This window comes from Plectrocnemia conspersa, unplaced genomic scaffold (assembly GCF_051122295.1).
Source record: "Plectrocnemia conspersa isolate PC_06_02 unplaced genomic scaffold, ASM5112229v1 ptg000012l, whole genome shotgun sequence".
Taxonomy (NCBI): Eukaryota; Metazoa; Arthropoda; class Insecta; order Trichoptera; family Polycentropodidae; genus Plectrocnemia; species Plectrocnemia conspersa.
The window spans coordinates 5939642-5963164 of NW_028277176.1; the positions used below are offsets into that span (position 1 = coordinate 5939642).

At 28.7% G+C, this 23523-nt stretch overlaps 1 protein-coding gene across 1 annotated transcript in view; it reads right to left on the reverse strand.

Annotated features, from left to right (window-relative positions):
* LOC148228051 (uncharacterized) overlaps window positions 1-23523 on the reverse strand; it is a 272383-nt gene that overhangs the window by 181783 nt on the left and 67077 nt on the right. The window lies entirely within an intron of this gene.

Consider the following 23523-nt stretch of genomic DNA (forward strand, 5'->3'; position numbering starts at 1 on the left):
AATTTATATATATATTATTAAATTAAACCGTTATCAGATTTTTCGGCATCTATTTTGGCTGCAAAGTCACAAAACCCTAAATAATAAATTTTTATGTCAAAAATTAAAAATATGTATTAAACCATTTTTTTTTTGTTTGAATATAAAATTATTATATAGCTAAGTAATTTATTTTATTCAATCTTAAAAGACAATGTTTACTAATTGAATTCACCTCTGGTAATTTATTAGCAGTTCACTTCAACATTAATCATTTCCAACGTTTATGGCTCAAGACGAATCTCGGAATCTAACCGAAAAAAGTGACATCTTAAGCAGGCCCAATTTGAACGTCCCCAAGACGGATAACCGTCTCGTTTGTCTGGATAGCGCGTAAGCATCTCAGGAATTCGCGATTGCATTTGATAATTACACGTTCCACATATGGCTTCATTAATTGTCATTTGTCTGAGACACGCTAAGCACCCAGTCGTTCATCATGCAGCTTGACGTTTATCTCTAATCCGTGTCGGATGCGAGCTTCTTGTCACAGGGGGGGCTAAATCTATATTTACGGACGGGACGTTTATAATTATATTGTGCAGTGACACGATATGACAGAAATAGTAAAATGAAAATAGTCAGATTTTACACATTAATATTATCATGGTGCCTAAAAATATAATTTATGTATACTAAAAATCTATAATACATTATTCTTCGATAGAATTTTATTACGTTACAATTTTAACCTATTTAAGTAATTGAGATTATATATCATATCAAAGTTCTAACTAGGGAATATTTATGTATGAATTATACTTGTAACTTTATTATATATAATTCGATGAATGAAATTGGTATACCGTCAAGCCCAAAAGTGCCGCAGGGATTGTATTTCAGTTTGTGCAAGCAAAAAAATGAGTAATATTTGAGTTTGCCTTGAATTATTTATTACCAGATTTACGTAAATATTGAGGTTTATTGTTTTATTATGGTAATGCATTTCATCATTGCTATATTGCAATACTTATATATTTTTAATGTTAAATTTAACTATACAAGAGTCTGTGTATAAAATATCAAACCATATAAATTAAGCATAATTTATTTTATTTATAAAAAAATGTGCAATAATTTTTAAATATAAAAATGTATTAAAAACTAACAGCAAAAATATGGCAAGCGATGAATAGACGTTATGTATGACGTAATATATATACTATGTATGACGTACGATAATGGCAAAGGAGTTTTAAAGCAGCCAATGAAAGTCTTTGTTGTAAATACTTACCATAAAAGCAAAATTAGGCTGAAGACATATATTTATGAACTTTAATAATCAATGTGAAATAGAATCTGTAGACGTAAGGCTCATAAATTTATATACATATTTATAATTAATATTTATTTAAAATATAATTCCATAGAAAAAAAATTGCGCCTAAAACAAACCCTAAATTAGGCGCTACTCTATCTAAAAAACTAGTATCAAAAAAATATATTTCCATATTCTACTTCTTGCAAAGACTCTTTTCGTACAACTATAGAAAATTTTGTATAAAGTATCTTCTTTTCTCCACAATTACATTCTTATTTTTACTCTAGTACTAATAATAACCGAGTTATAAATATTATTTAAATTTTAACAGCGGTTTGTGTCAAAAAGTGTTATCTTTCTTAACTTAATGAGAGCAAAATCGTCTATAATTATATTTATATTTAATTATAGTGTTAGTTTTTGACTGGTTAAAGTTAGAAGGGTTTTTTGCTCAAAAGATATAATCGATCAAAAAATTATAAAAATTTTTTTTGTATTAATATTATCATGTTCTTTAATCTAAATATATATTATAAATTTAGTCATCTGCGCACTCTTTGTAGAAGAGTTCTTTGTCCTACGAATTTCATTTAAAATAATTTGCCTCACTTCACTAAAACTTATTACCTTATTTTAAATATGATTCTAAATAGGTTATCTTTTCTCATAATATTTAACAGTTGTAACATAGCGATTATACGAAAAAATTCGTTCAATTGAGTTTAAATAAAATATAAATGAGTCCAGAACTCTTACTTTACAAATTATGTCTATTTTTTTAGCAGCTTTAATTTTATATTAACTTTTCAAGATCTCTCTGAAAATGTTTCATCGAAATTTTATTAAATCAACAGTATTTGTAATGTTATTTTAAATAAATAATATTACAAGACTTTAACTTCATTCTATTTCGTTTTATATAAAATAATAAAGCACTTGTCAAAAGGCGTTTGTAACTAAAACGTAATCGTTTGTGAAAAATAGTATCTCATAAATAATTTTGATAGTTTGTTGTCGCTAGTCCTGTTAAACACGTGTACATGAGTTTTCTAAATATTTCCACAGCAAAATTTCTCTTTACATTACAACAAAATATATTTAAAATAACAGGATTCACATTCAATTTAATGAATTATTTTTTCAATCCGTTGGTATATTCTTGAGACAAGCGTGTAATATATAAATCAGGCTGTCGAAACATTAATTAAAACATAGCTGTTTAGTTGGAAGGTTTAGCATACCAGATTCGGTAAATGGTGCAGTATAATCTGGGATGAACAGCATCTGTGTCGGTAAGATAGCGCTTTGCAAACATTCGACCGAACGAGGTACGTTAATTGACTTCAAAATTGCAATACAACCATCTAATATGCAAATATAGATTGTAAATTTATTATCTGCTTAGTACATATGAATTATGCAAACAAAGGTAATGATACGTTTAGAATCATTGAAATGACCTTTAATTCTTATGTTGAGTCTTTCAAGCTTGCAAAGTTCAAAATGATTTTTTTAATAGTACACTGCTTTAATTAACTTAAAATTAATAATCATCCAGATAGTATATTATTAGGTTAAATCTAATCAAAGTATAATAAATCCTATCATCTGGTCTAGTAAATTATTAGATTTACCACATTTTAATTATCCAATCTTGAAGACTCAACCTTTCTGGATTAGTGCTAAATGTTTCATTTTTTTTCAGCCAGTTAAAAATATATGATTTATTAAATATGAAGATGTCGAATTAATAAGACTTGAGAGTTTGAGAGTCTTCGCTGTAGTCGTCGATGATTGCCAGTGATTCGTGTCTAGCAGTAGGTACCTAGTCTGTCATTGGTTACTAGTTATTCGTCGTGTGCTTGTTAAATTGCAATGATTGGTCATGTGACTGAGTGTCACATATTTTATATTGATTATGTTAAGAAGCTCAGACGAATTGGAGACGATGCCAATATATTCGGCTTCAAATATATCTTAAAAATGTATTTGTTTGGTATGTTCTTTGCAACGTCATATTATACTGCTAAGGCTTTCAGCTCTTTACGTTATTTATAAGTGACATAAATACAACAGTATGCAGATGGTATAAAATTGCCTAAATGCACTTAATCTGTGGCAGATTCCTTCTCTTAACAGTGATTTAGATTTTCTATTGAGTTAGGGTTCTGTCGGAAAGTGACATACTGTATCATTTTCCCGATCTACTTCGTCACAAGACAATTCCTACGATCTGGGTAGGAACATTTTGTTCTCGACAGAAACTTCCACTAAAGATTTTGAAATCACTTTGGAGAGCAAATAGAGGTTCTCAAATTACGTTTACAATGGATCTGCCTTATAATTTATGTTATCATACAGATGTCATAAAAAAGTGCATTATGCTATTTTTTTAATTATTTGTATTATTTTTGAAACAAAAAAACTGTTGTTGCAATTTGATTTTTTGTAAATACACATTTTTTTTAACACAATATTTGCATTTTTATGAGAGTAATTTATTTTTAGTAATCACTAATCATATTCGAATGTCAATAACTGAGTATTTCAAACTTTTGTTTGCCATCATTTATCTACTTTGTGTATAATAAGTGATTTTGGGTATGATTTATTAAGACATTGAGTAATAACGATTGATGGGAAGTGAGATTTATTTACAAAGGACTTATGGTGTCTCACATTATAATAGATTCAATAACTTATAAATTGACGAGTGCTTTTTCGCTAATTTTTATGTTAGAAATATATAAATTAAATAATCTGTCACCGAAAAAAATACTAACAAATTCAATAGTTGTTCTATATCTTTTCTTTAATAATGATAATAAATTGCACTACAGTCGTAAAAATAATTGATTCGATTAAAAACATGAACACTCACATATTTTTGTGGCAGCCGGTCAAAAGAGCGTGCGTCAAATGAGCGCGGTCATATAAGCGCTGCATTATAAGCGCTGCGTCATAAGAGTGTTTACCAAAGTAGCGCTGTAACAAAATAGCGTGCGTCAAATGCACAGAGAGACATATGAGCGCTTTAAGAAAGAGAGCGCGTCATAAGAACGCAAAAATACTTGGAAAATATCAAGTAATGAATATTTTAGGAATTAGGAATAAGGAATATAAAATATAAGTAAATTGTGGGAAATTTACAAAGAATTAAAATTCACGAAATATAGTCGGTAAAATTAGTATTTTATGTGCCAGAGCATAATGACGATTGAAATGATTAGTAAATGAAAACATTATTATTTATTAATCATTACGTACATACGAAAGTATGGCTCCCCATTTCCATACATACGATATACATCAGTGAGATTAAGCTTACTATAAATAATACTGTAAGATTTACAATATTTGACAAAATACCATTTTTATCTATAACTAGCTTTGAATATCGCCCCAATATTTTTAGATATTATAATTTGGAAGAAAAAGATAGACATAAAATCTTGTGGTTTTTAAGAAAAATATTAAAAATAATCACTAAAATCGAATAACTAATTTTTTGGCAAAACAATTACTACAACATTTTGAAACAATGCTCAATGAAAAGATCAAATCTCCTAAAAAGACTTACCAAGCTCCAATTGACAATTATACAATAATTTCAGTGGAAGAAAAAAATTGTAATTTCTTATTAGAAAACCCGATACCTTGGAAATATAAAAATACTGTTATTCCCTAATGATATTGGAAATTAAAACCATATTTGGACATACCAAAATATTTAGGAATTTATTAAAACAGTTTTTAAAAAAATAATTAAATTTATCATAAAAAATGATTACATTAAAAGATAATTCTAAAACTTGAAACTTGTACAAGATTTAATATTGATAGAAATGGTATTAGCATACTAAATGCTCTTGCTGCACTATCAATCCAAAAAGTGTACAAAATAAATGAAATTTAAAATTAAAATTATAAAAAAAAAATTGTAGAATTTACAATTTTAAAAGGGGACCATATATAAACTTGTTTTAGAAACAATATTTTTACTAGCTTACAAATAATAACCCTTAGTAAATTAATTAGTGTTTTTATAAATCGATATATTATTTTATAGTTTCGGGTAAATGGATCTCTTGGTGCAGAGGTATTATATTAGGTTAACAATATTTACTTGGCGCACCATACCAATTAATTGTCATAATATTTAAGATTAAAATAAGCATAATCCATCTTGTTTTAAGTGGTTAGATATCGTTCCTACTACTATTACTGTCACAGTAATAACATTATTATATGGTCATTCTTAATTATATGAATAATTTGTAAAAATAAATCAATATATGTATTTATAAATAAATAAATAGAGACTAATATTATTATTTAAGTTATCGATAGTTGTCAATCGCTGATTTGAATAGTGTGAGCGAAATAGCGAGCTCTGCTTGCATCTCGTTTTTTTTTTCCATCATACTAAAATCGTTTTTATTTGATAACAGAAACACAATATTAAGTAAGAATTATGCACAATTAGAGCATATAATCCCATATTAGCTTCAAATAATAAGTGCGTCAAAAGAGCGCTTATAATGCAACGCTCTTTTGACGCACGCCCATTTGTCCGCGCTCATTTGTGACGTTGCCATTTTTGTATATATGTTCATATATATAATACATAAATAAAAAAATGTTTAAAGTATACTTTCAATAATAAAAAAAATGTTATTTTAAATGCTTTATGATGCATTATATACAATAATAAAATGAAACTTTAATATGCTATAACTTTAATTTTTGAAAATTATGAATGTGTCAAATGAGTTTAAACAAGCAAAATGTATATATAAAAATATAATGTTAATCCTAGACAAAATATATCTTACGTTCGTGTTATGTACTATAGTTTTTCATTTGACATAAAATTGAGTAATAATATAAAAAAAATATGATCGTGCCTACTAAAATAATTAAATCACGTTATTTCAGATAGTACCAAGATGAGAGATTTAAATTAGTGCAATAATAAAATTAACCATTACATTATTTATTATGAATTTTATGCTATTTTTATATTTTTGTATAAATAGATTTATGTATAAGTTAGTTGATTTTTGTTCAAAAAAGTAACTGGTTGTGGGTAAATTAATTCACATATAATATACATTATAATAATTCACATATAATATATGCTGGTAAGTTGGTACACATATGTATTTTATATACAAGAAAAAATATTTTATAATATCTTTGGTTGTCATTATTGAAAAAACTTTTGAGAAAAAATCAAATTATCATATTTATAGCACACTATGTTTCTTGGTGTTATATGGTTATTATTAAATTAAATTATTTTTTAAAAATAAAATACATTAACTTTACATATATTTTATATCAAAATAAATTAAATATAAATTTATGGTAAAAACGATTTCGTTCCATATTTCCATTGTGAAACTTTGTTACGGTCACGAATATTAATCAATCTATTGTGTCCTAGTTTAGAATTTCGCTTTAGTACTAATTAACAACAGGGTATGGCGAGGAAGTAAACAAAAATTTAAGATGATTGATTGCGGTTTGTCAACTGTTTGCCGGTTAAGGGTGAGTTGAGGTGGGGTTTGTGCCGTCGTACAATTGGGTAATTGATTAATGAAATTCTGTCCGTTTTCACATGTAAAATTTCGACAAAACACAAGCTTTAGCGTGAAATTAATGCCACTTTTCATACATGCACGCCCTCGCTCTTAATGCTTTACGTCCCGGAAGCTTAACAAATTATATCCATTTTTATTAAAGCGCCACACTTTTTGCGGAAGAAGCAAAAAATATATATTATATAACGGAAGAACTTCAGTGCAATATGACGGACGGACGTGCTCGGTTTGCAAAAAAGCCACTGCGAATTTCAGTTTAAACCTAGCGCTGAGATATAATCATTTGTCAGAGGTAAACTCCGACGTAAACTTTCAGGTCTTTTCCTTTGTGCATTAGATGGATTTATTACATGAAAACAATGCTGGTAATAGTGTAGTAGGAAAATATCGTTTGATCGATTCCGAAGAGGCGGGAAACTATGGAAAACCAATAATGAAGTGGTGGTTTGTCTGAAGAGCTGTATATTTTTACTCTTGTTTCAAATTAAAGCCAATGAAAACTATACATATATATATATATATATATATATATATATATATATATATATATATATATATATATATATATATATATATATATATATATATATATTCTAAGCCGTTTTATATGTTTTTAGATTATTTTTTTATTATTGAAGTTACATATTAACTATGTTAAATTATAAATCTATGATATGTTTCATCAGTGACGCGCTATTTAGAAGCTGTTAGTTGGCGGGGCGCGTGGATGCGTTCCTTGTATCCTCACTTCGTGGAGGCAGATAATAAGGCTGCAGTCTTAGTGGAAGAGGCTGATAAAGGCCTCACTATAAAGGATGCATTAAATTTTAAAGTCCAAAACTTGGCGCTGAGTCTTCAATAAAGACGAATTACTAAAAGTGAAGGGAGGGAAGGAGAGGAGACCAGCTATGGGTGTACACCCTTGTTTCTAGTTAAAAGGAAAAGGTCTAAATAAAGATGCGAGTTGTCTGTTCTAATTAACGATTGCAATCTCTGACGCGGCTCATTACCTGGCGAAGGAAGAGCTTTCTCGGAAGCACTTAGAAACGAGTAAGAAGTCAACAATTTTTATATTTTTTTTAAATTACGAAATTCGCAATATTTTATCTTTCACTAAAAGCATTTTTATAATGGTTGCCACAACTATTAAGTTTTTATATTATTTTTATATATTTTTTTCGTAAATAAAACATTTTTATTTACTGATTATAATTTTTTTTTTTTTTCAATATTATTAGAATTTTATTACACTATTAAACGATTAAAAATTTCATTGCATTACGTGACAGCGTTTTGTCTAAAAGTACAGTAAATCATGAATTCACATACATTGATTTATATGTATCTAAACTAAATTAAAACCGTATCTTATCAAATACACCTATTGTTTAATTAACATTAGAAATGCGGCACAACAATCTCGCGTTTTGCGATCTCAAGTTAAGTTGTTTATTTATGTTTGATAACAAAACGTGATGTCACATCGCTATGGATGATTAACATCCACTTACCTATGCCGTATTTAAATTAAACAAATACCTTCCGTTTTGAATTAACGGAATCGCTGAACAAACGACCTGAGAACTCCGACCATCGAACGAAAATTTCAATACCATCTCAAAAAGCATTGTTCCTGTACACGTTCACTACATAATGCATTAAGTCAAAGAAGCTCGAAAATCATAAGCATATCTTTGATCTCTGATAAATTAAACCGCTTAAATAAGTTTTTAGAACATATATTATTTGAGATGAATAAAATAATGAAATAATTATATGTATGTATATTATGAAACATGGTAATAAAATACAAGAAAGAAAACGATGATGTTATTTTATTAATTGAATAAATATTTAAGTATATTAATTAAAAATATTATAGTAAAAATTCAAAACACACACATGCATAAACTCAAAAAAGAATTAAAGAATCTTTGCATTCTTTACTTCTAAGACGACTAAGGAAAAAAATGAAGAAGCACAGCAGTAGCGAACGAAAAAAAGTTTAAACTTTCGAGTTGCTAACGGTGAAACTCTACTCAACTCCCGGGGCGGGTCTCTTCTTTTAACTTTACTCTGAAAATTATGTTTGGTGCACCTTTCGGCCAGGGATCAGCCAAGGGAAAAAACGCAACCCAACCCTAACCCCATGCCACGACCCCATCTTCCCCTATGAATTTAACTCTTCGGTGGTGAATTTTGATAGCGTAAGGTTTTTTTTTATATATCCATTTTACGATCGATGTGATTGAAAACACCGTCCACACAAGTTTTGCACCGAGACTGGCAACTTTTCTCTCTTCAATTTTGAAAATGAAACATTGCGGTCGAAGCCGTGGTGCACGTTGTGAATATACATATGTATATATGTAGCTTATATAGTATGCATAAACTCTTTCCTGTTCGCCTACTTGTAACGTACACATTTTAAATAAAGTGGAAAACTCGTCTTGAAAATTTATATTTCAAGATACTGTGTTCATCAACTAATATTTTGTAAAATTTTCTGCGACAGAAACTTTAAAACACTTAAAGCCAAATGGTGATTGATTTGCCTTTTTAATTTTAATAGCCGAACAAAAAGAGAGATTAAAAGTCGAAACACACACAGTATTTTCACAACAATATAAAAAAATTTGTGACAAAAAAATGCATTATTAATACTACTTAAGAGCATGTCCGTCCATATGTACCGATAAAATACCACTTTTTGTTTGGAAAGGATGCGCGCTAGAAAATACCTTTTACCTTGCGCATACCTGTAATTATTTACCCTTGGGAACTGATATATTTTAAGGCGTTAACATATTTTGTAAGTGTGTCCAAGAAGCGATGCAATTGGCCCGCACACATCCTTATCTACAATTCGCTAGAGTTGTCTCGAACAACATTAAGCATTATAACGGGAACACATTATGACTTCCAAAACCAGCTATTTTGACTCCACTGCCTTATAGAAGCATCTAAATTTATTCATTTGTATTGTAATTATTGTATTTATAAAATATAAATAAACTGCCACTTAATTTTACTACTCAACTAAAATTAATAAAAGGAATGTTATTTAACACTATAAATTTTAAAACTTGTAAAATACTTTTAAGGCTACAATATAATTAATTTTTTAGTCAACTTTATGTATAAGAAATAAATCGAATAGTATTTACCTTACCATGTTATTTTATTTAATAATAAATAGCATAATAGATAAGCTTATACATTTTTGTAGTATATTGATTGTACACAACACAAGGCATAGAAAAATATTATAAAATTATTATTTATGTAATATTGTATATATAAAAGTACTTCTACATAAATTTATATGATTTTAATAACTTATTTCCAGTAACCATGACTCAGGTGCTCTTCTCAGCGATAAGTTTTACGAGGCTATAACTTTATAAATGACCTCGGAGGAAAACGACTTAAAACTTTAAATCCAACACCAAAATATGCAACAGTATAATTGATGGGTGTTTAGATTGATTTTCAAAACGTGTGCGTATTATAAATACAAATAGATATGTATACATTTTTTTTAATTAGAAAATAAATTAAAAAATACATGACCTATATAGCACAAACGAGAGCTGGGTTAAAATGAGAGTGAAAAAAATAAAAAAATACATTAAATTAATTAGTTGAAGGGTTACGTCTGTGCAAAACGGTAACAGGTGCTCTAGCGCTGTTCCATTTTATTACCCGTTCTCGTAAACAGCTCAAACAGAATACCTGTAATTTGCTTACATCTTTAAGCGCGTCTTTTACATGTTGAGAAGGAAGGGGCTTTAGCCAAAGTGGGTGCTTCCCAAATGAATAAATAATATCTTTGGTGAAGTGAAAATACTGCCTCGAATCACCGACCCAAAATAATGTCGGGCTTAAACGATGACTCCGTTAAGCTTCCCTTTCTCGAAGCGTTACTAGTCTCGGTTATACTACAATACGGAGAACGTGTAGGTCATAATTAAATATTTAATAATCGAGGCGTTAATGTTCGCCCTTTGTAAATCTACAATGACGTTTTTGCTTCGGCTTTAATTGGAATCGACCGCTTGAGTCCCATTAAATATTTTTTTTGAATACTCTGAATATTAAAAGGATTATATATTCATTTAAAAGTAATTTACAAATCTGAACTGGCACGATAATTTTTGAACTTCTTTAAATCGCTATGCACTTTATCAGAAATAAAGGATATCTAAGCCAAAATATTACCATACAGACAGGGCTTTGTTTTTACTCCCACTCTTTTTATTATATATTCAAAAATAATATTTAAAGCAGCACTTAAAAATAAAAAATAATAAAAGTCATCAGGGAGACAATTACAACATTCGTTATGCTGATGACACGGCAAGATATCTAAAAGCCAGTTATTATAATTTAAAGCTCGTATCACAAATAAGCACTTCGTAAAGTGCTACGTCTGGTGTGTGATTTTATACGGATGCGATACCTAGACCTGGAAAATTTAAATTAAAATAGCTATATGCTCAATGGTTCGTGGACTATGAGAGTCTTGAATGACCAAGTTCTCTTTATGACAGGATGCGATCAAGAACTCCTTTTAACTATCAAACATAGGTAAATGGAGTATCTACAACACACTTATTTATACCTTAATAATGGGAGAATATTACTGATAAAAGATAGATCGGAAGAAAAAAGATGTCTTGGTTGTAAAATATACGCCTATGGAAAAGGATGACAGCAAAAAATCAAGGATCTGGAGAAATACTTGAATAAATCAACAAAATGGTTGCTAACATCCGCAATTTAGTCTTTTATTCATAATTAGAAGAATTAACGTATGTTATTGAATTATAAAAAAGATAGTACAATTTGTAATAAAGCGTTTTAATCGTATATAAAAATGGGTTTTTTCGTTCAAATCGAACACCACCATGAGAAACTTATGAACAGCTTAAGTTGAAAAGTAAGCGATATAACCCAAAAAATATTAAAAACATGTATTGCTTTATTGTTAATTAGGATTCACCCTTAAAACAACAGTTTTTTACCTGTTCTAGCAGCTAAGCATAATTTATTAAAAGAATTCGTGATCCTTTTTTTAATTGAACATCCCAACAAAATAGGCAAACTAAAATAATAATATAGAGAGAATATAATTACTAGAACGTGGACAACCAAGAATCACATCCACTCAGACACTTCGTCTGATAACTCATCTAGGACTTTCTTAGAGCTTATTTTACTGGCATTTACAAATAAACATCTATTTCGGACTTCAAGGCTTCCGAATTTCAAGAGCTTCTCAACTTTGAATTTAACCAAGAGGAAGCCAACTCGACTTTAGACCAGTGATGATTGCAGAAGCCGCCGCTTCTCTCTTTGCGTCCAGAGTTCAGCCCGCATCGCAAACGCCTTGAGCCTGTAGACGTACACAGAAAAAACATTTTTTAATTATTTTACAGAAAATTAAGTAATAACAATATTAACAAACTTTGTACAAAATTAAGACTATCTAGCGTAAAAGTCAAGACATGAATTTGAAGGTCAAGTTTGTGCACTCTAAAAAGTTGCGGCGAACTCAGATTATTAAGAAAAAATAGTCTTGAGTTTGGTTACAGTATTATTAATACACTAATTAGTCATAACTATAATAACTTTTATTTATTATTTTATAAAAATGTAAAAAATTTTTTAAAGGTTAATTTATTATTTTTAATTAATTTATTACAATATAAATATAAAATGAACAATCTACAAAAATATGTTTACTGATTTTATTGTATACATATTATACTATATTATTTATAGCAAAAAATAAGTTATATTTGCTGTGATTCTTCAACGAGTACTATAAATATTTTACTGCTGTATTTCTAAATAAAAATAAATTTCTGACGTTAAAGAATATGGAAACTCAGAAATGAACAATTCTCATTGCCGAGTATGATTCGGTTATACCGCGAGCCCATAGGCGAAAATGAAGTTTATAAATAAGTTTTTCGGTTATTCTCATCTCGGCGGTTTTCACGTTGAAAAATCTAAGACGTTTATTATTTTGTTAAAAGATATAACTTTTAAAATTTCCTACTTTTTGTACGGAGGCCATAAGATGGATCCAAGAATGAAAGTTTGAAAATTTACAAAACTTTTTAATCGCATTATTTGTCAAGAAAAATGTTTGCGAAACGCCGCTTGTATAATTGAAATTTATTATTTCCCACTGGAAAAAGTTTCACTATGTATTTTCGATCGATCGGCTGCTTTGTAATAAACACGAAAATTTGTGTATTATATGATATATATATATGTATATGTGTGTTTGTACATAGCCCATATAAATTACCAGGTGAGGCTTTATACAGTTAAGCAAACAATTTGTTCCACACAACTTTATTTCAACTCATCAGCAGCCATGGGTTGTGACGGTTGAGAACGCTCATTAGTGTATGACATTGAGTTAACTTTTAACAGACAGATAAATAGCCCTGTTAACTTTAAGGCTTTCAAGTTTTCCTTTCCCCCACTAAAATTTCTCTATCCTATTTACCAGAGTTTAACCCTAATTCCGCCAACATTTCATTTAGCGTGGCATACAAACGGTTCGCCTTAAAATACACATATAACCAAATCACGCGCCTGTATACACATATCCTTCATAACTATTTTCCTGGAATTTAATTTTATACATCCAGGTCGTGTACGTGTTCCAGGTAAGTGTGAACGGAGGTAATGTAAATTTTATGACCGTCGTATATTAGAGCCGAAATAGAAATTCTCTAGTTCTTGCCCGTTGGAAAGCATTACAAAACAAAGCAAATAAAGAGTCGCGATGAACCGTGAAAGCCTGTTGCCAATAATTTTCCATTATATTCCCCGCTGGCGAAAATGGGAAACACATTTTCTCCGGTTTTGTGTTCGTTTCTCTGGGAACGGAGACTTTTGCTCTTTGTTTAGTGGCTCTCGAAAATGTTTTAAGTCTGCCACTGTCGCACAAGTCTCTAGTTATATTAAAACTTTTAAATCTTTCCGCGTGCCACGGCTGAGTGCCCGAGTGTTAAAATTGCGCATATTTTTTTATTTGCCCATGAGACAGACGCCGAGTAAGAAGGCGCCTTTACTAATTTTTAAATTAATAATTTTGCTCTCGAATATAATAAACATATTGTAAGTAAAATACTATTGTATGTATATTTTTATTTTGGATTAACACAGATTTATTTTAAAATATGACATTAGATACTTTTTAACTATAAGTGAGTCATGGTTATAATATTTTATGATAAAAATACTGTTTTTTGCACAAATGTAAAGATATCTATATAAAAATAAAATACTGGTTTCAGTACCGGGCGGCGATGTCGAATGAGTAAGAATCCAGGTGGATCCAAATCGATGTTATACATGTTATATTTAAAATGTTTTTTATTTTTAAATAAATTATTTACATAACATAATCAAATTTTAGCTAAAATAAAACTAAAAATGTTAGTATAAAAAATAGAGACATTTCAACTCTTTTAGTAACAAAAAATCTACTTTTAAACTTGTAACATTGAACCAAATTTGCCACAAATCAATATAAATACATTCGACATTTTAAAAACTGACCTAAGATACTAAACCAATTTTAAATTTTAACTCTATGTCACTCTACTGTGCGTGTTTACAACTTATCAAACCCTATTGAATTTTAGAATAATATATATCTATTACTGAAGGTCTGTTTATATTTTATAATAAAGCAACGGCTTTTGCCTTAGTATACATAATAATCATTTTGCTATATATACGTATTTAGATATATAACAATCCTTTGAAATAAACACTATATACTATGAGAGTGATACCATAAATAGTATTCTATTATTATACACTAAATTCATCAAACGAAAGCAAAAGTAAAATTGAAATAGTTAAGGGATAACCGACTAAATAAATATTTAAATATGGTTAAGTTAAATTAATTAGGTTTTAATAAAGATAACTATATTGTTTTAAAACAGTTTATTTACATAATTAAGAATAAGGTTAAAAATGTAAATTTAAAGAATCAAAATGCTCGATAAATCTCAAAGGATATTAATAAGATATTGTTTACTCTAAATATAATAATAAATACAATAATTTATGTGATAAGGCCTACGAGTCCAACCCTTCGGGTGGGCACCCAGTCGGGTGTGACGGCCGGGTGACAGATGATATATAAATCATAATTATTATTTATTTTATTTTAATAACTGCGTTATTTTTAAATATTGTTTTTAATAAGTGACATTTTTTTAAATTTGGCAATTTATAGTTTTGGGTTCTTAAATTTATGCTTAGACTTTTTTAAAAGAACGATTATTTTAAAATTAGGATTAAATTTACAGGTATTAATATACAATACATGTTATTGTATTGTGTTTTTTTATGCAATAAAATTATAAGGATAAAAAACGCTAGTAGTTACAATTTGAGAAAAAATATTTTGAGGACTTGAACCTTTGAAATAAATAATATGTACTTTTGCTTAAATAGAGCAAAAGATATTGGTTGAAAAAAAAAGATCTGAAATCTATATCATATTAATTTTAAATTTTAGTATATTTAAGAGCAAAATGTATACGTCATTAATTATCTGATTATAACTTAAATTAAAAATAAAAAAGGTTGATGAACTAAGTAAGTTTATACTCTACTTCTTAATTTAAAAAATATTTTACGAAAAAGATTGAGTGCTGCTAAGTCAAAATTAAGGAATGTAAGCAAAGCTTTCAAATTTGATTAATGTATCTAAAATTTGTATAAATGTGTTATTTTTATAGATCATCTTTGGGGTTAAATTAATATATTGCTAATTTAAGCAGTTTTTTTGTTCTAGGATGTAACAATATGAACATTTTATATACACCCCAACTATACAATGAATTGATTTAATATATACATATACCTCTACTATACCATAATTTGACTCAAAACAATCGTATTTTAGGAAGAAATTCGCTACATCCTCGTATCACTATAACCAAAGGATAAAATCAACAGATGAATCGTATTTATGGCTGTGACATTAGGTACAATTTGGCGTTCAGATCACGGAAGAAAAAACGAATGAAAGATACAGAAGATGTAGGGATGTACACGACGTCCAATAAAGTGTGCTACGTGTCTCGAATCGTGTAATTTAATAATCATTCCCTGCAGAAATGCGATAAAACTAATAAAAGCCGTGAAAACTCACGTAAGAAACTGTCGAATAGGGTTTATACGTTTCCATGGTACATAAAGTATCGTTTTCGATGTGGCAGAAACAGAATTTTATAAATTTCAAGCTAGAGCAAACATATAAATTTTATTATTGAACAAAATAAACAGATCGAGCCAAAAAATGCACATATAATAAAAGTTAAATCTCACATCAGCTTTTGAGATAATCATGGCTAAACAAGACTTAGCAATTAAGTTTAATCTTAAGCTCTTTTGCTGACTCTTCAGAGTTTGCGTATTTCTTGAAAATCGACTCGCATGGCATTTATTTCAATTCCTAACGGTTTTAACAGTCTGAGAAAAAAAATTTTTTTAATAAATGATTTTATAACTGTGTAATTTTTATTTTATTTTTGATATATAATTAATTATCTTAATAAATTCCAATTTGTTTAATAAAATTTAAAAAAATATTAAAACACCTGACTAAGAGTAAATATAACACTACATAAAAATGTTTGCCATTAAGGTTTGATTCAATAAGATTTTTTCGTATAAATATCGTCATTTTTATTTTAGACAGTATCTCAATATAAATCATAATATAATTAGCATATTTGAGTTTAAGATTGTCTAATATATATATGTTATTTTAATTGAGATTTTTTATATAATGTAAAAAATGCTTAATATGTATTATTTAGAGATATATTTTGTTTGTGTTATATTATTTAAAGCTTAAGTATGAACTTTTTGTTTAATAAAAAATGTTGAGAATTTTTTATTTTGTCTTATAACAAATTTATAAATTAGTATTTTATGATCCTTCATTGGTTTAACTTTATTTTAGGGTTATTGTGATTTGTTTAATTATTATAAATATAAATAAAGTATTTATTTATTTATTTTTAAATTTATATGTATATTGTATTAATATTGATTTTTCATAACTTCTAATATAAAATACATTTACATAACCTCTTTCGCAAAAGACCTTTAACACCATTCAGTCTTGATTAGCCCATCTTGCACACATCTCATACTATATTTTAGTATTAAACTAATATTATTATTATTATAATATTACCTACGTCATAAAGTTATGGGCAAGTGCTCGACGCAAACGCATTATGGTCACATAAAACACCCATTTTACGAAGGTGAAATATTTAGACAAAGGGACGCGTTTTGAATGTGAAAAGCGAGGGGTGTGATCTTGTATTATCTCATTAGAGGTCTGCGGCTCCTGGTCGTCAATCATCCAGAATGGTGACATTAAGTTGGTCGGTATGTTTACCGGAGCCCTCAAATAACTACATAAATAGAATATTACTAGACCACCCCATACACGTCAACTCTATATCGTCCAGTCAACGTGCCATCGACGTTATTTATATAGGTATATTATGTACAAATTTTAGTAAAAGATTTATATATGTTATATAAAAAAAAAAATATTTCATGTAATAATAATATGTAAATTGTGCTCTGGATTTTTTAAGTATAAAAGTTAAAATTCGGTAAAAATAGCAGTATGCTTAATGTTTAAGAAAACAGTGCTCAAAAGGAAAAACAACATATAAATAATTATGGATTATTTAATTCAGTATTTCACTAATAAAAAGTGTTAGTAATGTAATGATAGACTACTAACATTTAGTTTATGGCGCCTTTATAGCGTCAGATGCGACAAGTCTTTTTCTCACAATCAATAAAACGATTCTAAAATATTTTAAATCTGATCTGTGGGTAAAAAAAGTTGCTGACGTAGTAAATTCACTGTATATATGTTTTGAAAAAATCCTTCAAATATGTTTTAAGTCATTGTGCATTCTTATTTTCAGTACAAGTTAACCATACTTTACTACGTTAAATTTTCTGCAAACATTTATTATTTTAATACAATATTAAATTGCATAGTATAAAGTCCTTTTTGTAATTCGCACTTTTCTTAAACTAATGCAGAGCTGATAGAGCGTATATAAATTTGCACAAAACTATTTCTATCATCACTGTGTGATTTAGTACTATTCTCTCTCTCGCTTCAATCAACTTACGAAGCGGCATTTAAAAGAGCTTTAGGTTAAAGGTAAAGTCTCCATCTGTTGTCTTAATATAATTTTTCAATACTAAATTGCTGGGGAGGAAGTACGTACGGGCCGATACGGTATGCAAAGCTACGCTGGCAACACCAAGTCGATGCAGTATTGGCAAAAAATATTATATAAAAAAAATAGTTATGCTCATTTAACTTTACTTTTATATTTGTTTTAAAGTAAAATATTTAAAAATAAAATAATTTATTTATTCTAAATTTACATTTAAGTGATTAGGATGATAAATGATAATTTAAAAAGTATTCATGCTCAAATACAGAGAAGCACTGATTTAAGGTCACGATCTTTATAAGAGATAAAACAAAAATTGTTGTATTGTTGATCTGCTTTTATGCCCCTCATATAAAAGTAATATTGTGATTTTTATCGTCATCTCCTGCACAATGGACGAATTAGTTAATTGGTTGATAAACAGTAGGCGCCAGGAAGTAAACACCTCCTGGCGGCGATTACCAAAATAAAACCTTCCCGGGGCGCTTAGCCTTATTGCGCCGTTAAAAAAATCTGCGTCGAGGGACGCTTAAAACTTGGGCGCCTCGTAAAAGGGCGTCCCAATGCGCCCAAACTCCAATTGAAATGTTCTCGTGTGTAAGGTTTTTTTTTAAAAAGCACGGTCGACGAATGTGTTGAAGCGATTATTTTTTCACAAAGCGTAAATTTGCAGCTCAGTATACACCTGATATAATTTTTTTTTTATTATATAATATTTACCTTCTTTGTTATATACATATATTAGACATGTCATTAAAAAACATATGTTATGATAAAAAAATCCTACTAATAGCTATGTAAGAAAAATGATACATAACAGCCGCATCTGACTCAGAAAACAAAGAGGCACAACATCAACTCGACGTACCTATTAAAAGTTGGTCATTAAAAATACGTCAACTCTAAAAAAAGCTCTGAGGCATTCATACCAAGAAAACTTAATTTTTTTCAATACAACGGAATAAGGCGCAGTTCTTAAATACTATAAAACCGTGAGAGGACTCACAATATGCAGTATATTGCCCATAATATATGAAGTTTTTAAAATAAAAGCAATTCTACAGCATCGACAAAATCAGATAAATCATTAGGTAAAAAATATAATAAATGCTTACAAATCAAACTTGTTTTTTTACCTTATATATGTATGTGTTGCAGAATTTAAACCTAAAAATTTACTTTCTTATAAATAATATTTAATATATGAATCATATGTATAACAGACATTAAATATTGAGTGAAAAAGTCCTTCTGTGTAATAGAATCTAGTTCCCTAAAAACTAGTGTCTCTTGTTTCTGCTAATAAATATAATTTACACTGTGTTTATCAAGAATTTTCAAGTAAATGATTGTTAATCTCTAACCTATTTTGATTTTAATTAGTCGTTACAATATTCATCCGTGAGAATATAAAAATCTGGGTAAACCTAATCTGTAATAATAAATATATCCCAGATCTTTCAGGTCAATAGTCAGCGATTTGTACCACTTGTAATACAAAATCAATGATAAATCATTTTGTTTAATTTTTTCTAATACACAATTTAGAACTGGAATAATTTTAAGCACTTTTATATTTTTCTATAACCCTGTAATTATTTACTTTTTTATTCTATACATTGTGTTTATTACGTCTACATTGTTAAAAAACCAAATGATTTATAGATCTATATTCAAAAGATGACAAAAATAATGATCAAGATAATAAGGAATATACTGAAGATTATTTAATTAAGATGTCCACGTGAATTTACCACGACTTAAATTTTTAAAATATAATGATTTTATGTATCGCGATGAGAAAAACTTTAGTATGCATACTATCGTTTTTCTTCATGTTAACTTAATATTCTTCAGTATCTTCCTAATCATCTTAAAAAACATTATTTTTATTATAGATATTTAAATCGTTGGTTTTTTTTAAATGTAGTCTTAAACACATCAAAGTTTCTAATGTTAAATACGATGATTTACGAGAGCAGCTTTCAATTAAAGGTCTTGATAATTTAATTTAATTATGGTCAAATAATAAAGTCTTATGTTATTATATAATTTTGGGTTTAGAGTCACGGCGTAGTTTATAACTTTCCGTGTTAATGCCAAAAGGGTGTTACTTTGCAGCTAAATAGACGCTGAAAAAGCTAGTAACAGTTTAATTTACATATAAACATATATACATTACCACATACATACATAGAGAAATAATAATAGCTATCAGACGAGTCTTTGCTGGCGTGTCGAGTTATATTATTGTCTGCTGTGTTTTCGTAGAGCAAATAAAATCTGTCAATATATTAATTAAATGATTAACAAGGCATTATTTTTTATCCGCACTTGTTTTTACCGGCATCAATTAAAATTTAAAAAACAATTAAAATGTTTCTCTCCTTTAGCTTTTTAACATCAAACATATTCTCATAAACATGAAAGATTCGCTAATAAATAATAACATTTAAGAAGTGTCGGATTAATACATAGACTTGTTTAAAGCCAAAGAGAACGATTCCAATTGTATTATTTTATAGCTTCAGTCTACTGATATAATATTTTTTCGCCAATATATTTTTTTCTTTACGTCACAGTGTTTCCAGACAAACTTATTTGATTGACACTTTATCGGACTGATTATGACGGGTGTCAATTATACACAGATTACTGCAGTAATATTTTCAATAAAAAGTTCACAATTATTTACAAATTATGGTAAATGATAATATATGCGAGTGAGCGATGGACGAGGCACCACCGGCCGTTGTCTTCCCGTCGAGGTCCACCAAAAAAATGTGCTGTAAACCGTTTCTTTGAATTTGTAGGTATTATTATTTGCTTGAAAAGCGGTTTTTAATTTTTCAAAACGGAAAGAAATTCACTAAAAATTCCAGAAATAAAAAGGCAATAAATTAATTTTAAACCTACTTGACAGCTAATATGGATATGTGGGATATAACTTAAGTATTTGGCAAGTAGCTCTAAAAATCTTAATTGAACAATGTTCACAAATTCAAATATTGTAGTGCGTATTAAAGTTATAATTCATAGTGATACAAATTGAAAATGTCAGCCAGCAAACTTCTGAAAACGAAATCATAAAACGATGAAGAGAATAAATTTGTCTGTCCAGAAAAGCGGCCAGATTGCAAAAAATATTATTATATTTATAAACTTCGTAAAACATAATAAAATCACACATTTCATAGCCATACAACATAAAGTTATATAAATAAGCAAACTTTCCAAACACAACCATAACGCTTCATTTAATATTTGATATGAATATTTAACGAAAATTAGTTGGGGGGTCGCGTATTCGTTAATAGTTTTAGTTTTCGCGACATTTGGGGTTTAATCTTCGTTAACGCATACACACACATACCCTCACTTTAACATTTTAACCGTCAAAGTTGGCGAACGATGGCCTTGGATCGTAGTTACACGGTTATGGACTGTGAATGATTAATTACGAACGCGCGCTCGAGGGTTCGAAAGTTGTTTCTCTACGTACAGGGCCCGAAAAGGTTTTAGAAATTGCCTCTCCGCTCGTGTGTTTTTACGAATACGTCGTAAAAACGATACACACACACGCATCCAATGTTTTCGCTTTGTCCCGGTTTTATTTCGAGTGTAATGCCGGTTTTCCGCTGACCAAGTTATTTTAGCCGGGGCGAAACTTCGCGAAAGCGTGTCACGTATAATAAAACAAGTTCAACACATCGCCCCCGATTTGCATACGGCTCGATTCTTCCAAGTTGTCATTCATTCTCTTCAGATTTTTACATTTTAGCGACAACAATGGACTAAGCCTTGTCGCTTTATGATTCAATTAAGAATGGCTGCAAAAGTGAATGGCGACAGTATCGATTTTGGATTTAATGGTACGACCCTAGAGTAGGTTTATATATAAAGTGGAAGTTCTACCAATCAATAACTTGCGGAATACCATCTGACGTAAGATAACGGCCATTAGAAGTTTTAAGAAACAAGGCAAAATTATTGCATAAAATACTGTAGATATATGAATGCCTTATTTTCAGAATAAAATAACAACTACGTATATAGCTTTACGCGAGAAAACGAGAAATATATTTTAAAAGAAAATATTTAATATAATTGCATACAACTCTTATAGGTATTTTAAAGATTTATTCACAGAATATAAAATCATAAAATACCGTTCCTTTAAACTAGACACAATTTCATAAAAAAAATCACCATCTAAAGTGTAAAATATTATACTGTTATCTCGTGAAAGCAGAATATTCCTAAAATAACAAATGGCTTTAGATTAAATTAGACCGATTTAATTTGACGTATTAGAAAAAATGTCTAAGTTATTCACCATTTCATTATTGTTAAAAATATATTACCATTCCAAATAATATGGATATTTGTAATATTAAAAATCCTAAAATGTATTATATAAGTAGGGCATGATATTAAGCCTTAATTTGCGTTATTTTTAAGGTAAGTCTAACAAATTTATTAGCAATAAAAAATATTTTTCCATTTAAAAATCTACAATTAAAATATTTTTTTTAACAAATTGTAAGAGTTTTCAACCATTTGCACAATTTTTAAAAATTTAGAGATTATTTTAATGATTGTTTCGAACAAATCAAATAAGAGATCAAACGTCTTAAAAGCTATACCATTCACAGTATTTTCATAACAATGAAATAGAGATCTCCTGACCCAACAATTGGGTTATTAATATATAATAAAACACCCGACACAAGACGTTAGTTAATCATAAATACAGCTACTCTTAGTTTAAAATAATGTACGATAAACAATACAATATATCTGCACATAATACTATTACCGTCGCCTAAGTAGCCATCTGGACCGTTTCTTTCTTAGGGCGTTAACTCATTACGTGGGTGTGTTTAAGAAACGATGCAAATGGCTCGCAAACATCCTCATCTGTGTTTAGCCAGAACTTTCTCGGACCAGCATTATTAGCATTAAAAGGAAGACGCGATGAGTGACGTACATTAGAGACGAGCCAGGGCATTGTATAGACATAAAACGCAAGCGGATCATCAAACATCAAACGACAGATCAAAGTTGCCCGACAAAATCACAACCGACAATAATACAATTTTACACTGCAGCGAAAGCTGTTGTTCTTTATATTTAGCTTTATTTAAAATTTGTGATATTTTTAAGCATTTTTTGTATTAAAAATTTCAATTTATTATTAATATTATATTATAAAAAAAAAATGCATTTTTTTATTTTTAATGCAACTTTACATAAAAGTCAAAGTAGCTATTTTTAATTACCTTTTCACATATTTCAATAAACTTCACGACTTATTCAAAGGTAATATGAAAATAAATAT